Source organism: Triplophysa dalaica, chromosome 7 (genome assembly GCF_015846415.1).
Source record: "Triplophysa dalaica isolate WHDGS20190420 chromosome 7, ASM1584641v1, whole genome shotgun sequence".
Lineage (NCBI taxonomy): Eukaryota > Metazoa > Chordata > Actinopteri > Cypriniformes > Nemacheilidae > Triplophysa > Triplophysa dalaica.
This window is the reverse complement of record NC_079548.1, coordinates 1,255,738-1,274,991: the sequence shown is the minus strand read 5'-3', so window position 1 is coordinate 1,274,991 and position 19,254 is coordinate 1,255,738. Positions and strand designations below refer to the sequence as shown.

Genomic DNA, 19,254 nt, shown 5'->3' with positions numbered 1-19,254 from the left:
GAGCATTAAATTCATTTGTTATTTAATATGTGTGTTAAAGATTCAGTTTTATTCATAATTTGAGTAATTTTCTATTCAAATATAAGACACAGCATTGTGATTAATAAAACTCAACTCAGCTCTGTACATCACAATCATATATTTTATTTAGACACTGAAGTAAATGACATAAATAACCAAAGACTTTAACACAATATAGAGGATTTTAATCAGATATTTATTGATAGAGATGAAGAGGAAATGTTCAGTCCAATCTAATAACATGAACCCGAAGACAACATGAGGTTTAATGTGGTTTTATGTCTATGTGTTTTAATATGCTTTAAGTTAGATTGCTGAGTATTTTCTCAGAATGACAGATGAGTCTTTCTGATATACTGTGTCTCTCAGCCGATAGGAGTGCTGGTTTCTTGTCATTGTGCTATAACAAAAAGAGATGTTGTACGTGAAGCATCACTGAGTGCCAAACATTTTATGAGAAAAGACAATCACATTTCATTATGTTTTAATTTTGTGGTTCATTTATAATATTTAATACATATTTTCACTGCTCCATGCATTTCTTTACACAGGCATGACTTTAATTTTCACAAAGGTGTTATATGAGAGATGTCATGGAGGGCTCAATAGTTTAAACATAAGCATTAAAGCCCATTCATTTCACTTTTTCACAAATGCATTTGCTGCTAAGTTAATAAAATACAGCTCTGTCAAACTGCTCTTCCATTTTAAGGATGTTTAAAAACAAAATATTATTTTTCCATTTGAAAGTGGAGTTTTGTGTGTGGTTGAGTGAATTTCAATGAAGACTGCTCAGTAAATAAATATGTCATCTACCCTCCCCTGGTATAAATTATATAATAAAATGTCACACTATCTGCAGTTGGTTGGCTTGTTCATTTTTCAACATTCTTTGTGATGCATTTTCTTGCAGTCATTGATTATTTATTGATAAGTGATGTACGCATTTGTTTTAAATCTTAACATATTTCTACATCGGGATGTACAGATGATCATAGAAGCATAAGAAACATTCTGACTAGTCTATTTAAATACACAAAACTACTCTAATACTCTCTAACACTCATCAGGCTATAAATGTAATCAACAATAAGTGCATTTAATTGTTATTTTGTGAAAATTGTTGCAAATACAGCTGCTTTCACTGTTTGTACAGCTTAAACCCATTGAAACAAACCGACAGTTTAAACTATTGAGAGCTCCCTGAACCACGTGACCATGCGGAAGCGAGATCAAAGTGTGTCGCGACTCTGTTTTTCAACGCCTCTAAGCAAACCAAAAAATGGTGTGAACAGTTTATTAGCATTAGTGACCTAACAGTAAAACACATCCATTAGTGTTAATAGAGCTTTCAGTCTTATGATGATGATCTTCATCATTAATACATCAATGTTGAGAAACCACATTATTCAATAATGATACTTCTCTTTTCACCTCATTCATTATGATAATATCTTAAGCTCTCATGTAAATTGACACACAGAATAGATTTTTGTGTTAGAATAGACTGTGACAAAATGCAAGATTTATATACTCCAGTTAACCCTCCACATGTTAAAAGGTTTTTGATTTGGACTGTAGTCATGAATGAAGTAAAGCGTCTACTGTCACTTTAACAAACATGACGTCACACTCTTCATGCTTCAGTCTCGTGAGGACGCGCTTCTGTGTGCACGTGCAGAATGTTCGTCAGAGTTGTGATTTTTCATACACAAGTGAGTGATGTTAGTTTAATAATTCACTTTAAGATCAGTGTTTAAGTCTTTATATGATCATGTTTAAATGTGTCGTTTAATATTTTCAGTCGTGTTTGCTCTATTGTTAGCTGTAGCATCTTTAGCTAATGGAACGACGATAAATACTCTTAAAGTAATAAAATGACGCACACACAGTGATTCTTAAGTAAAATAATTCAGTTCATGTGTTATATTAAACATTAATACAATTGTTTAATTAGAACTGAGTTATTTATCCTTATTCTCACAGTATATAATGATTAGAATTAAACTAATGTGACAGAAATCCATCAGCAGTAATATAAAGTTATTTCTATGATTATATCAGTAATATAAAGTTATTTCTATGATCCTGTCAGTAATATAAAGTTATTTCTATGATCATGTCAGTAATATAAAGTTATTTCTATGATCGTGTCAGTAATATAAAGTTATTTCTATGATCCTGTCAGTAATATAAAGTTATTTCTATGATCATGTCAGTAATATAAAGTTATTTCTATGATCCTGTCAGTAGTATAAAGTTATTTCTACGATCATGTCAGTAATATAAAGTTATTTCTATTATCATGTCAGTAATATAAAGTTATTTCTATGATCATGTCAGTAATATAAAGTTATTTCTACGATCATGTCAGTAATATAAAGTTATTTCTATTATCATGTCAGTAATATAAAGTTATTTCTATTATCATGTCAGTAATATAAAGTTATTTCTATGATCGTGTCAGTAATATAAAGTTATTTCTATGATCATATCAGTAATATAAAGTTATTTCTATGATCGTGTCAGTAATATAAAGTTATTTCTATGATCGTGTCAGTAATATAAAGTTATTTCTATGATCCTGTCAGTAATATAAAGTTATTTCTATGATCATATCAGTAATATAAAGTTATTTCTATGATCGTGTCAGTAATATAAAGTTATTTCTATGATCGTGTCAGTAATATAAAGTTATTTCTATGATCGTGTCAGTAATATAAAGTTATTTCTATGATCGTGTCAGTAATATAAAGTTATTTCTATGATCGTGTCAGTAATATAAAGTTATTTCTATGATCATGTCAGTAATATAAAGTTATTTCTATGATTATATCAGTAATATAAAGTTATTTCTATGATCGTGTCAGTAATATAAAGTTATTTCTATGATCATGTCAGTAATATAAAGTTATTTCTATGATCCTGTCAGTAGTATAAAGTTATTTCTACGATCATGTCAGTAATATAAAGTTATTTCTATTATCATGTCAGTAATATAAAGTTATTTCTATGATCATGTCAGTAATATAAAGTTATTTCTATGATCATATCAGTAATATAAAGTTATTTCTATGATCGTGTCAGTAATATAAAGTTATTTCTATGATCGTGTCAGTAATATAAAGTTATTTCTATGATCGTGTCAGTAATATAAAGTTATTTCTATGATCATGTCAGTAATATAAAGTTATTTCTATGATTATATCAGTAATATAAAGTTATTTCTATGATCGTGTCAGTAATATAAAGTTATTTCTATGATCATGTCAGTAATATAAAGTTATTTCTATGATCGTGTCAGTAATATAAAGTTATTTCTATGATCGTGTCAGTAATATAAAGTTATTTCTATGATCATGTCAGTAATATAAAGTTATTTCTATGATTATATCAGTAATATAAAGTTATTTCTATGATTATATCAGTAATATAAAGTTATTTCTATGATCGTGTCAGTAATATAAAGTTATTTCTATGATTATATCAGTAATATAAAGTTATTTCTATGATCGTGTCAGTAATATAAAGTTATTTCTATGATCGTGTCAGTAATATAAAGTTATTTCTATGATCGTGTCAGTAATTTAAAGTTATTTCTATGATCGTGTCAGTAATAAATACTCTTAAAGTAATAAAATGACGCACACACAGTGATTCTTAAGTAAAATAATTCAGTTCATGTGTTATATTAAACATTAATACAATTGTTTAATTAGAACTGAGTTATTTATCCTTATTCTCACAGTATATAATGATTAGAATTAAACTAATGTGACAGAAATCCATCAGCAGTAATATAAAGTTATTTCTATGATCATGTCAGTAATATAAAGTTATTTCTATGATTATATCAGTAATATAAAGTTATTTCTATGATTATATCAGTAATAAAGTTATTTCTATGATCATGTCAGTAATATAAAGTTATTTCTATGATCATATCAGTAATATAAAGTTATTTCTATGATCGTGTCAGTAATATAAAGTTATTTCTATGATCGTGTCAGTAATATAAAGTTATTTCTATGATCGTGTCAGTAATATAAAGTTATTTCTATGATCGTGTCAGTAATATAAAGTTATTTCTATGATCGTGTCAGTAATATAAAGTTATTTCTATGATCATGTCAGTAATATAAAGTTATTTCTATGATTATATCAGTAATATAAAGTTATTTCTATGATCCTGTCAGTAATATAAAGTTATTTCTATGATCATGTCAGTAATATAAAGTTATTTCTATGATCCTGTCAGTAGTATAAAGTTATTTCTACGATCATGTCAGTAATATAAAGTTATTTCTATTATCATGTCAGTAATATAAAGTTATTTCTATGATCATGTCAGTAATATAAAGTTATTTCTATTATCATGTCAGTAATATAAAGTTATTTCTATGATCATGTCAGTAATATAAAGTTATTTCTATGATCATATCAGTAATATAACGTTATTTCTATGATCGTGTCAGTAATATAAAGTTATTTCTATGATCGTGTCAGTAATATAAAGTTATTTCTATGATCGTGTCAGTAATATAAAGTTATTTCTATGATCATGTCAGTAATATAAAGTTATTTCTATGATTATATCAGTAATATAAAGTTATTTCTATGATTATATCAGTAATAAAGTTATTTCTATGATCATGTCAGTAATATAAAGTTATTTCTATGATCATATCAGTAATATAAAGTTATTTCTATGATCGTGTCAGTAATAAATACTCTTAAAGTAATAAAATGACGCACACACAGTGATTCTTAAGTAAAATAATTCAGTTCATGTGTTATATTAAACATTAATACAATTGTTTAATTAGAACTGAGTTATTTATCCTTATTCTCACAGTATATAATGATTAGAATTAAACTAATGTGACAGAAATCCATCAGCAGTAATATAAAGTTATTTCTATGATTATATCAGTAATATAAAGTTATTTCTATGATCCTGTCAGTAATATAAAGTTATTTCTATGATCATGTCAGTAATATAAAGTTATTTCTATTATCATGTCAGTAATATAAAGTTATTTCTATGATCGTGTCAGTAATATAAAGTTATTTCTATTATCATGTCAGTAATATAAAGTTATTTCTATGATCGTGTCAGTAATATAAAGTTATTTCTATGATCCTGTCAGTAATATAAAGTTATTTCTATGATCGTGTCAGTAATATAAAGTTATTTCTATGATCCTGTCAGTAATATAAAGTTATTTCTATGATCGTGTCAGTAATATAAAGTTATTTCTATGATCCTGTCAGTAATATAAAGTTATTTCTATGATCGTGTCAGTAATATAAAGTTATTTCTATGATCCTGTCAGTAGTATAAAGTTATTTCTACGATCATGTCAGTAATATAAAGTTATTTCTATTATCATGTCAGTAATATAAAGTTATTTCTATGATCATATCAGTAATATAAAGTTATTTCTATGATCATGTCAGTAATATAAAGTTATTTCTATGATCGTGTCAGTAATATAAAGTTATTTCTATGATCGTGTCAGTAATATTAAGTTATTTCTATGATCATGTCAGTAATATAAAGTTATTTCTATGATCATGTCAGTAATATAAAGTTATTTCTATGATCGTGTCAGTAATATAAAGTTATTTCTATGATTATGTCAGTAATATGAAGTTATTTCTATGATCATGTCAGTAATATAAAGTTATTTCTATGATCGTGTCAGTAATATAAAGTTATTTCTATGATTATATCAGTAATATAAAGTTATTTCTATGATCATGTCAGTAATATAAAGTTATTTCTATGATTATATCAGTAATAAAGTTATTTCATGTCTTCTCTTCTCATGAATATTTCTATGTAGTAAATAACATCAGTCATAGTAAGAACTCATAAATAGTGTAAAGTAAGATGACGTGACTAAAATAACTGTCATGTTTATATCAGTCAATGCTTTTATAAATGAACTGTGTTATTTGTGTCTTTATTAATTGTAAATATTGTGTTTTTGTTTAGAATCACATCGACTTGTGTGTCATCAAGATCTGGTGAATTAAAGATTCCTTCAGTTGTGAACGGAGGCTTTGTGAGCGCTCACTATCCACCAGAGCTTCATAGTCTAGTTTACACTAAAGAAATAAACAGATGAATATTTATCTGGAACAATAAAATCCTGAAACACAAGAGTCCAGTAAGAAGCTTTTAATGACAATATGTGTCAAACATCTCCTGTTCACACCCGACAGTGATTGACACGTTCAGTGAAGCTCCTCCTACAGCAATTCACCAATAAATGTGAATAAATCACTTCAGGAGTTCTTCATACTGTTGCTGGAGGAGAAGAAGCTTGAGAACATGAGAGATCCAGAACTATACAGAATGAAAGATGAAGATACTGAGGAACAAAGAGGTTGGTGTCTGTTTTTAATCTTTATTATTGACACTTGAGGAATAATACAGCTTTCATTTAATGAATTAGTGGCTGTAGTTCAGTCATATAAACAGAAAATGAGCATTGAGGAAACACAGTGATGAGTGCACTAAAATATATAATGTGGTAATAACTTTCTATTGAATAAATCTTCACAACTTTGCCACTTACTTTATATGTTTTGTACAATTGTAAAACTGGTAGAGTTTCTAGTTCTGTAAAATCGATATAAACATTTATGAATTAATCACACATTGTTTTGAAAATCAATGGCGATTTCACATCACATTAATGTTTTAAAATACACTTTAAGATTCGAATAATTTCACTTTTAATCTCCAAATGAATGTAGAAACAACATGAAGACAGTCTGTTTTACCGTACTTCACTCACAAATTGGGCATAAATCACGTGATATATATTTTTAGTTAACCAAGCAGATGTTAATGAAAACCTGCATCATTGTAATCAGCACTACTACTGGTGTCTCTGTGGATTTCTTTCTTATTTTAAGATTATTAGTAGCCATTAAACTAGGGAATCGCGATTCATTATCTACCGATCCAGAATCGATTCTCAAAAATTCAGAATGGATTGTGTATTCAGTTTAAATTGCCACTGTGCGAGAATAGAAATATCTGTTGACATATGAACCTGACTACGACCTGCTGCATCATATTTGAAATCGGCTGTGTGGTAACACTTTGGATTTTGTTATGACAAAGACTAAGGCATTGTTGATAAAAGCCATACTGTGTGCAAAGTCAGTGGTGCAAAATTCAAATTTTTCAGCAACACGACTAACATGAAGAAAGGTTTCACTCGGAGCTGGAGAAGCAGCATTCTGTTTCCCACACTAGCTATTTCAGTCATAGGACCCTCAAGCAAGTATAGCAAAGCTTCCATAGAATTCTGAAAAGGCGAAGCGAGTTACCTGCTCAGTGATGAGTTTTATCGCTTAAGATTTGTGGCATTACTCCGTCTTGAATAACCAAGGATTTTGCGCAAGGTTACAGGTTCCTGAGCCGTGGTGCAGTTTACCATCACGGCGTTATTTCAGTGAGACGACGGTCCCAGCACGGTAGAATACGGTGAGACTAAAGCTCATATGTTAGATCAACTAAGCAATACTCTCAGAGTGGCAATAACATGCGATGCATGGACATCACTATATCATCGTATATCACTATTTACTGCACAATACATTACAAATGAATGAAAGCTTGCAGCTTGTGTTCTGCAAACTCGTGCTATGATTGAAAGTAAGGTACGAATAACAAAGAACTACTGCACAATATTGCAAACGAATGCAAATTTTTTAACAAAGACTTGGTTTTGAGTGTCAATGCCTCTAACAGGGCTATAGCAGCACAGCTTGGCAGGTTCCAACAGGTGAGGTGTTATGCTCACACAGTGAATTTAGCTTCTCAGCGAGCGCTGAAGTTGCCGTCAGTGTCAAGGCTTTATGGAGGTTGAGGCAGATCGCTTTGTTCTTGACATGACTTTCACTTGAGTCACAATTTTCAGGACTTGGGACTTGCTTGATTGATGTAAGAAAAAGACTTGACTTTGACTTGAGAGCAAGTGACTTGACTTGACTTAAAGTGGAAAATAAAAATCATTATTGTGACTCGGCAGCACTAATTAGCGCCTGTGTCTTTAACGCTGCACAACTCAAACCGCGCCAAACATGTCAGACCACAGTCGCTCCAAAGATAGTCACGTTCGGCTATAAGCATCTGGCAAATCTTTTTTTATTGGCACGGTCCTATAACATTCACAGTATGCAACGCAAGAATGTTTGACACGACAACCACAGCGTCAAATTTCATCAGACATTTCAAGAACCACAAGGTAAGATAAGAAAGTAATTTATTTATAGTCAATATGATAAAACGAACACTAATGTAATGAATTAATCGTTTATGTTTTGTCATAATTTGGCCTTGGGTGTTTTTTTATTAGTATTAGAAACATTATCATCGATCATCACTGATAAGCCTACGTCTCATTTCATAGATGTATTGGGGAATTTGGCTATAATTTTAATGTCGGGGGGCATTTTAAAAAGAAGGGGCTTCTCTATATTACATGTAGGCTAATGTTTATATTGTGCGCATTTTCAAGTGTTGCTGTGGACTGCATGTGGAAGCTGAATAGCAGCTCGCTTATATACTGCATGACAGGCTGATGGACTGAATAGCAGCTCGCCAGTGCGATCACTTCTACTTAAAAAACTCTTTAAAACCTTTTCGGTCATACTGAAAAGAAAAATTTCATCATTCATATCCTATAACTGTCAACATTTTTTTGTGAACACTCACAATAACAATATAACGTAATCAAAATATAATCATAAATCAAAAGGTTGCTGGTTTGATCCCAGCAGCCATCACCAGTGTGTCCTTGATCAAGACACTTTACTCCATGTTGCTCCAGGGGGATTGTCCCTGTAATAAGTGCACTGTAAGTCGCTTTGGATAAAAGCATCTGCCAAATGACTAAATGTAAATGTAGTTAAAATAAAAAACAAATGTTCTCAAATTATGTATTGCATATTAAACGTGCATATTTCGCTTCCAATGCAGAGATGACGATTAAGCATCAAAACTTAATCACTGGGCTATATTAACATACATTAACATTTTATTTATATTCTGCCGAAATGAAAAAGATCTGTTTATTTTGATTAACGAGATTCAAGATCAAAGTCAATAAAATGATCAGAGATTCCATCACTAGATGAAAATTCTCTACTGTGACCTATAATGGATCAGCACAAGTATTACAACATCATATATATATATATATATATAACATATAAAAGGCAGATTTTCAGTCACAATACTTAGTTCATAAGCTTCATAGCCTGTATACATGCGTCTTACATTCTGTCAGTTACAAGTATTTCCATTTCTGTATCTATGTAAACATATGAAAATGTGTGACTGCTGGAACCAAACTTTAAGCACACACATAGGCAAGTGATCAATTAAATTATATTTACAATTGATTTTCCTTGATATATGTATATAAGTTCATATTTTTTTTCAAAAATAAACATGTATCGTAAAAATGTACCTCTGTTTATTTTAGTACTGTGACTTGACTTGAAACTTATCAGGACTCGACTTGACTTGCTTTGGGTGAACCCTTGACTTGACTTGCTTGATTTGTCTAAACTGTGACTTTAGATTTGACTTGAGATTTGGTTAAGAATTGAGACTTGCTTGGACTTGAAAATGTCGCACCCATACCATTTCAACAAGCTTCCGCATCTCAGACTGTTGTGATTGGTCGGTCCCCCTCTCTCTGCACATGTAATCATAAACTTTTCCGTTTAGCAATAAAGGGCAACAATGGCATCAACTTCACTTTATCAGTTAAAAACATGCGGAAGTGTAACGGAGGTCTGCGATTCAATACGTCAATCTTTGTTAGAGATCAGACATTTGTTTCCTACTATGGCGAGGGAAATCACCCAGACCTATTGGCATCAGACAGGTTATATTAATAATATTACGTTTAATTTTTAATGCGCTTCTCTAACACCCAAAGCGCTACAGACAATAAAACATAAAATATGATTAAAATAGTATATAAAGAAAATAATAAACAAAGATAGTCATGACAAAGTTTCAATAAAATACTACTCATAAAAGTCAGCATAAGCTAGTTTAAAAAGATGAGTTTTAACAATTTCCTGAAACTGACTACTGTTGATGCATTTCTAAGAGTGACCAGAATGGCGTTCCATAACCTTGGTGCAACGACAGAGAAGGCTCTTTCTCCCATAGATTTTAATCTACAGGGAGGCTGGTGAAGAGGTCAGAGATGAAAGAAGGGGCAGTTCCATGGATATGTCAGCGTGAGTGTTTTGTAAACAATATGTGACTGAACAGAAAGCCAGTGCAAACCATTAAGCACACCAGTGATATGCTGGCAAGTTGCAGTGTATGTACACGTGATGCAGAATTCTGAACATACTGCAACCGTTTGACTGATTTAGCTGGTAGACCAACAAACAATGCATTACAGTAGTCAATCCTGTTGGTAACAAATGCATGGATCAGCCTTTCGGCATCAGGTAGAGTAAGATAGGGCCTCATTTTTACAATATTTCCTAGGTGATGAAATACAGATTTTGTAATAGCCTTAATATGAGAGTTAAGTGTCAGATGAGTGTCAAAAATCACACCAAGGTTGCGTGCTTGAACAGATGGAACTACAACACCATCCAGAGTCATAATGAAATTGTGACTTGTTAATAGCCGCAGGTGTGTCGATAAGAATAAACTCTGTCTTGGAGCAATTTAATTTGAGAAAAATTTGGTGCATCCCCGTTTGTATTTCCTGCACACACTCTATAATAATAATAATAATTGTGGAGGTGGCAGCAGGGTCAGATCTAGAGCTGATGTAGATTTGGGTATCGTCAGCATAAAAGTGATACCCCAATTCATATTTCCTAATAATATGATATAAAGTAAGCATATAGACATCAAAACAAAATGGGACCCAAAACCGATCCCTGAGGAACACCATGGGACACCTGTCCAATTGCAGATTTATTATTTCCTAGATTATTTCCTAGATGCTAGAGGCACCAGTGTTAGCGGACATGAGCAAATCGTTCATGACTCGAACCAAGGCTGTCTCGGTGCTGTGTCACTTTCTAAGCCGAAAAGGTTCTAAAAGCTTGTTGACAAGTGCAAGTGGAGTTGTGCCACAACTACACGCTCCAGAACCTTAGCAAGGAAGGGTAGATTTTAAAACGTCATATAGTTAGATAGGTCGGACTTATCGCAACCAGGCTTTTTGAGGATTGGTGTAAGAACTGCGACCTTTAGGGCCTTTGGAACAATACCCGTAGAGAGGGAGGTATTCACAATGTTCAAAATGAGGGGAGTAATTGAAGGGAAACAGCCCTTGAGAACACTTGTTGGTATTATGTCAAGAATACATGAAGTGGTGTTCATTGCCATGATTAATTTAGAAATGTAGTCAATAGTGACAATTGGAAAATGAAGCATCAGGATATCTAAGTGGATAGATCTCAGAAATTGCAGAGCACGGGACTAAACTGATAGACTTATAAATCTTTTCATTTTTTTCCATAAAGCAACTTGTTACACTCCTGCTCAGAAGAACAAAATGGGGGCTTAGTTGGTACAAGGATCTTGTTGATCATGAGTTTAGGATATTGCTCTTTCATCCAAGAAGAGATGTCCAGAAGTACAATCTTCAATTGTACTGACGGGTACACCACCTTACCTTCGTATACATATGGGCGGTCTTAGTCAAATCATGCCACAAACTGACGTAGATTTGTGGGGGTGTGGTAACACAAGGCATTTCAGGTATGTCTGGGTGAGCATTCACTTTTAGATAGAATGCATCTTTTTTTCCCAAACTTTCATGTTTGCAATTTTACGTTTCTAATACATGCATGGGCAACTTATAACACCAAAGACACAAAAAAACATGCCGTATGAACCCTTTAATTATTGGACCCAGGGACGTGGTATGTATAGCTTTCCTGTATTTCCGGTACATACAGCTTTCCTGTATCTCTGTGGTAAGAGCATTGCGTTAACAACGCAAGTCGTGGGTTTGATCCCAGTGCATTGCACATACTTAGAAAGAAATGTATAGGATAATAAAATATAAGGCACCTTGGACAAAAGTGTCAGCCAAATGCAAAATGCTAATTAAAATATATTGAATCAATAAATGATCCCTGAGGATCTCCTGTTGGCAGCTGGTGAGATCTGGATGTCTTACCTCTCCAGGATACCTTGAAGGATCTGCCTGTGGGATAAAAGTCAAACCGGTTGAGTATAATTCCAGAGATGCCCAGTTTAGAGAGAGTGGACAGCAGGATCTGGTGGTTCACAGTGTCAAATATAGTAGGGCTGCAACTAACGATTATTTTAATAATCGATTAAGCTGTCGATATCTTTTTTTTTTCGATGAATCGATGAATCGGATAAAAACAAAAAACAAGAAAAGCATTCATTTCCAACCCTTTATTCAAAAACAGAACTAAATAGAGAAAAAAAGTACACAAAAATGTTGCTCCTTGAACATCCCTGAGCTGTTATAATAATAATAAAATAAAATGGACTACAAAAAACATACACATGTATGCTTTACAATTCCAAATATATAGACTTTTTAAGTAAACTGCCACCTGAGCTGCCAGAACAATAGATAATTTATAAAAAATAAAGAACAATACAAATCAGAAAATTTGACAGGATTTGTTTGAATCTCAGAACTTGTTCTCTACACTACACTGCAGACGCACACACTCGCAGATGCACACACTCACAGATGCACAAACTTTTGCAGACGCACAAACTCTCACACTGACACACAATTTCTCTCTCTCTCTCAAGTTCACTTGAAGCTTATTAATTAAATTATTACCATCATTGTAGAAAGTGTAAGGTTCATTTATACACCACATTTAAAACACAGCTTAAGATACCAAGTGCTATAAAATAACTTTAAAATTACATTAAAAAGTACAACACACACAAATATATTTGTCAATAATAACCTATATGAGACAAAGCACAGAATATACACTGCAAAAATTGCTTTTCTAAATTAGTAGTTTTGTCCTGTTGTCAGTCCAAATATAAAAAAAATCACAAATCAAGATACATTTACTAGACACATGAAATAGCTTAAGAAATTATGTCTTGTTTACTGAAAAAACACCTCAAAATTAAGTTATTGTTTGATTAAAACAAGCAAAATTATCTGCCAATGGGGTAAGAAAATAATCTTAATGAGATTTAATCTCAAACAGAAGTTTTAAGCATCAATTAATTTTCTAATGACATTTTTCTTGTCTAGTAATCTTGATTTAAGATTTTTTAGATATTTGGACTGGAAACGAGACAAAATTACTAGTTAAGAAAAGCTTTTTTTGCAGTGTAGCTATACATGACAACAGATTGTAAAATGAATGGTCCAAAAAAGGTGAGAGAATAAAAATGTGTCTTTAGTCTTGCAATGCAAAGTTCAAAGTAACTATACCACCCCTGCTTATTAACGAGCTAACGCTAACTTGTCATGCTTGTCAAGCTGGATAAGGAGTAAACATCCGCACCAGAGACATTACGTTCCTCACTTCAAACGAAACAAAAGTAGGATTCTGTAATGACTTAACCTGCTGTTGAACTCCCTTCCTCCTCATCCATGACAAGTTTGCGTTTGGGTGCTGGATCATTGCCGTGGTGCTCCCGTGTCATGCCATGTCGCTCTTGCATAGTTTGCAGTTAACAGACTTTTTCTGTTTATTTAGTGTGAAATGCTCCCAGACCTTGGATGACTTGGGTCGCGCGGATTTCTCTGCCTCGGCCATGTGTCTTTCATCTACCTCTGCTTGTTTATTTTATTCTTGCTCCGCCCTGTATGTGAGGCGCCGAACTCTGCTAGCATCAGTGCGCGAGAGAGACCGAGTGTGTTCACTCCACTCGGCGCTCAAATAAAGTTTTTTTTTTTAAATAATCAAACGTCTCCGCGTCGCGCGACACAACGAATCGATTATGAAATTCGTAGCCAACTATTTTAGTAATCAATTTTAATCGATTTAATCGATTCGTTGTTGCAGCCCTAAAATATAGCAGAGAGATCAAGCAGAGTAAGGACAGATGATAAGGATTCAGCCCTTTCCTGCCGTAGGTTTTCGACAACAGACAGGAGAATGTCCTTTATTTGAAGCCGGATCACAGACTGTACAGAAGGTGCTGTGAGAGATAGGCGGAGAGTTGGTTAAATACTACCCTTTCAAGCGCCTTGGAAAGGAAGGGCAGGAGTGAGATTGGTCTGTAGTCGCCGACCACTGAAGGGTCGAGTGCTGGTTTTGTAAGTAAAGGTGTTATCAGGGCTTGTTTAAATAAGTCGGGGACCGTACCAGTGGTCATGGAGGTGTTTTTAATGTGTGTGAGTTGAGGCAGTGGGACGGGATTGGGTCGAGGCGACGGGGAGTAGGTCAGGTGGAAAGGAGAATTGTTGAGACATCAGCCTCTGAGAGAGGAGAGAAAGAAGGAAGTTGAGGATAGCAAAGGGTAAGAGAGAGATCAGGGATGCATTGAGCAGAGAATTGCCTGTTGATGGTCTTCCCTTCATCAGTGCGGAAGTTGGCAAAGTTATCAGCAGTCATCAAGGTATTGGCGGGAGGTGGAGGGTGACAGAAAAGAGAGGAGAAGGTTGACCCAGGTTAGATGCAGTTTAGATTTTGATTTGAAATTAATTGGTTTTGGCTGCAGATATATCAGGAGCTAAGGAGTTAAGAAGTTGTTGATACTTTGAGAGATCAGCAGGGTCTCTAAACTTGAGCCACTTCCTCTAAACAGCCATTAGCTTGGTCCGATTGTCACGAAGAGTCTCAGAAAGCCAGGGGCAAGAGGGTGTAGCATGTGCAGGCCTAGAGGTAAGAGGGCAGACACTGTCAAGACAGGATGTTAAGGTTGTACAGAGCTTATTTGTAGCTTCCTTAACGTTGAGAGATGAGTAAAGGGTTGTATTGGGAAGGCAGGAAGACACCATGGACAAAAAGCAAGTGGGAGAGAGGAAAGGAAGATTTAGAGGGAAAGAAACAGGGTTGCAGGGAGGTGAGATTACACAGAGTGTTATGGTGACACTTCGAGACATGCAGAGTAACTAGAATATTATAAGCAGTGCAGTTACGAGTCAGAACAAGATCAGCTGTTGTCTTCCTCCTCTGTGGGTGGGAGGGGTGTTGCTTTAAACACATAGGAATTAGCTATTTTGGTACACTCCTGCCATTGTGTGTGATTTTTCTGATCCATGTTTTTGATTGGATTGTATTGTGATATGTACAGAGGCCTGGTGTGTTTAATGTTGCATACGCACCCTCCTGTGAAAATGAATTTCCCTTTAAGGACAAAGAAACAATTATCTATATATCTAATCTGAAATAATTCACTGTATGCGTGCAAACATGTTAATGTTGACAGAACTAGTTTTAACATTAATTGTTGTTTATTTCAGATATGAAGGAAGTGAATCCGGACAGTCAAGCTGAAGTGAATGATGCTGATGGGAATGTGAAAACAATACAGAATGTTTCACGAAAAGGAAGTCTCAGAACAAGAGACAAAAAGTCTGGAAAGCAATTCCCAAAAGTTGGACACATGAGAACTCGCAGTGGAGAAAAATCATTCACTTGCCTTCAGTGTGGAAAGAGGTCTGCATCTGCAGCTCATCTTAAGAGTCACATGAGAACTCACACAGTAGAGAAACTCTTTAAATGTCATCATTGTGAGAAGTATTTTGGACGTGAAAGTACACTTACGATGCACATGAGAATTCACACTGGAAAGAAACCGTTCACATGCCGACAGTGTGGGAAGAGTTTCAAAACTAAAGGTCACCTTACAAGACACATGAGTATTCACACTGGAGAGAAACCATTCATGTGTCAACAATGTGGAAAAAGTTTTACGGATAAAAGTTACCTTCAGGTACACATAAGAATTCACACTGGAGAGAAACCATTCATGTGTCAACAGTGTGGAAAGAGTTTTACAGATAAAAGTTACCTTCAGGTACACATGCGAATTCACACTGGAGTGAAACCATTCATGTGTCAACAGTGTGGAAAGAGTTTTACATGTGCAACTCAACTTCAGGTACACATGAGAACTCACACTGGAGAGAAACCATTTCCATGTCATCAGTGTGAAAAGACTTTCAAGGATAAGGAAAGCCTTAAGAGACACATGAGAATTCACACTGGAGAGAAACCATTCATGTGTCATCATTGTGAAAAGTGTTTTTCAAATGCCTATGACCTTAAGAAGCACTTGAGAATTCACACTGGAGAGAAACCCTTCATATGTGCTCAGTGTGGAAAAAGTTTTAATGAGGCAGGTAGCCTAAAGAGACACATGAGAACTCACACTGGAGAGAAACCATTCACGTGTCAACAGTGTGGAAAGAGTTACACAGAAAAAGGTAACCTTCGGGTACACATGAGAATACACACTGGAGAAAAACCATACTCATGTGATCAGTGTGAAAAGAGTTTTACAGAGGCAGGATGCCTTAAAAAACACATGATAACTCACACTGGAGAGAGACCATTCACATGTGAACAGTGTGGGAAGAGTTACACCGATCGAAGTTACCTTCTGGTACACATGAGAATTCACACTGGAGAAAAACCTTACCCATGTGATCAGTGTGGAAAGAGTTTTACATGTGCAAGTCAACTACAGGTACACATGAGAACTCACACTGGAGAGAAACCATTCATGTGTCAACAGTGTGAAAAGTGTTTTTCAAATACCTATGGCCTTAAGAAGCATTTGAGAGTTCACACCGGAGAGAAACCTTATGCATGTCATCAATGTGAAAAGAGTTTTACATGTTCAGATAACCTTAAGATACACATGAGAACTCACACCGGAGAGAAACCAAACACATGCCAACTGTGTGAAAAGAGTTTTAGAACTACCAGTAACCTTGAAAGACACATGAGTATTCACACTGGAGTGAGACCATTCATGTGTCAACAGTGTGGGAAGAGTTTTGTGGATAAAGGTTACCTTCAGGTACACATGAGAATTCACAATAGAGAAAAAACATTTAAGTGCGAACAGTGTGGACAGAGTTTAACAAGTAAAGGTGTCCTCAAGACACACATGAGAATCCACACTGGAGGAAAACCATTTACATGTGACCAGTGTGGAAAGAGTTTTACAAGTAAAGTTAACCTAAAGGCACACATGAGAATTCACACTGGAGTAACACCTTTTTCATGTCATCGGTGTGAGAAGAATTTTGAATCTGAAAGCACACTTAAGAACCACATGACAATTCACACTGTAGAGAAAGAATACCCATGCCAAGAGTGTAAAAAGAGTTTTCGATATACCAGTACCCTTATGAAACATTTGAAGACTCACAGTGCAGAGAAACCATTCGTGTGTCAACAGTGTGGAAAGAGTTACAAAGATAAAAGTTACCTTCAGGTACACATGAGGATTCACACTGGAGAGAAACCTTACCCATGTCATCAGTGTGGAAAGAGTTTTATATGTTCAAGTAACCTTCATATTCACATGAGAGTTCACATTGTAGGGAAAGCATTTCCATGTAATAACTGTGAAAAGAGTTTCAAGGATAAAAGAAGCCTTAAGAGACACATGAGAATTCACAATGGAGAGAAACCAGTGACATGCCTTCTGTGTGAAAGGTCTTTTTCAAATAGCAGTGTTCTTAAGAAGCATTTGGAAATTCACACTGGAGAGAAACCCTTCACTTGTGATCAGTGTGGAAAGAGTTTTTCATGTTCAAGTAACCTTAAAAGACACAGGAGAATTCACCATAAATAGAAACCATCCATGTGTCATCAGTGTGGGAGGAGATTTACAAGTAAAAATGCCCTTAATAAAAAAACATGTTCATGTCATCAGTGTAGGAAGAGTTTAAGATGTGAAGGTCAACTTTAGAGACATGTTGGGGCTATGATGGAATTTCTAATGTAATACTGCATAGCACATAAGTTAATTACAGGTCACAGGTACAACTCAGATTTAGCTGTAAGCCTCACAAACTGCACGCACACGCCATATACGTGATTGTTCTTACACATGTAATATTGCACACCATATATGTACTGGTTTGAGGATTGAACATTAACTGCACGTACACAATGTACAAACATATTTGTTTATTAAACGTAGGCCCAAAAATGTTATGCCCCTTCGCCTACCCCTTGTCCCTTGAAGCGAAGTGGCAAGGTGAAGGGTTGTAAATATTCCCCTAAGAAATGAGGCACCACTACTTCACTGTCATTATACATAGTCGCTACATGTCAAGACACATGTGTACTGACAAACAGTGCATTTTATAGGGCACAACGGTATCCCCTAAAGGGTACATTATTCTGAGTGATGGAGACTATCCATGTTTATTACACGCTACAAAGTGCCAGTGACTGGACAAGTCCAGTGGCGCATTATTCACTACCATTCAAGGGTGCGTAGCGTGAGAGAAAGGGCTTTTGGCATAATGAAAACAAGATGGAGGTCTACACTTTTCAGAGCCTTGGAAGTCAAACCAGGTCATTGCTTCCTGTGCAATGTGTGTTTGGACAATGGGGACCTGCTTGAACCCAATGAAGACATTTCAAGGGAAATGTTTGACTTTTAACCTCCGCAATGGCAATTGCATGCAAAAAAACCTCTGGGAATGGGACAAGAAACGGACTGGATAGTTTCAGACATTGTGCAAGTCCCATGAAAATTACCTAAATTGTAGGTTTTAAATTTGTATACACACAGTACACATCTTCTTTACATGCACACACACAAATACAGTGTATATGCATACATAAATGGCTTTACACAAAATAAAATAACTACAATTATTTTACTGTTATACGAAATGAAAGACCAGCCTGTTTACTCTTTACAGTACCAACATAACTCTCTTGTTCAAAAAGCTCTAATGTTGTAGTGTTTTTGCGTATATTTTGCGTGCATTGCATCTCTTTCCCAAGATAGGACGCAAAGGCTCTTTGCTTTGTCCTACAAACACGAAAGCAATGCATGTTAGAACAAAAGCTATGACTGTGGGGTATTTTAAATCTAATCTTAACCTCATTGTAGTGCTATGCTATGATTAGTTTATTTGAATGCTAACGTGGCTATCTAGCAGCTGTGCACTTTGGTGGTGCTAGGCTAACCAATTAACCACATATCTTAGCTCTCTGTGCAGTTTTTTCAGGCTAAGTTAGTAGCTAACGTTCACATTAGCTAACGTCAGCTAC

At 34.6% G+C, this 19,254-nt stretch overlaps 1 pseudogene; it reads left to right on the top strand.

Annotated features, from left to right (window-relative positions):
• The first annotated feature begins 1,662 nt into the window (after positions 1–1,662).
• Positions 1,663–17,061, top strand: LOC130425937 (gastrula zinc finger protein XlCGF57.1-like; annotated as a pseudogene).
• Positions 17,062–19,254: the final 2,193 nt, after the last annotated feature.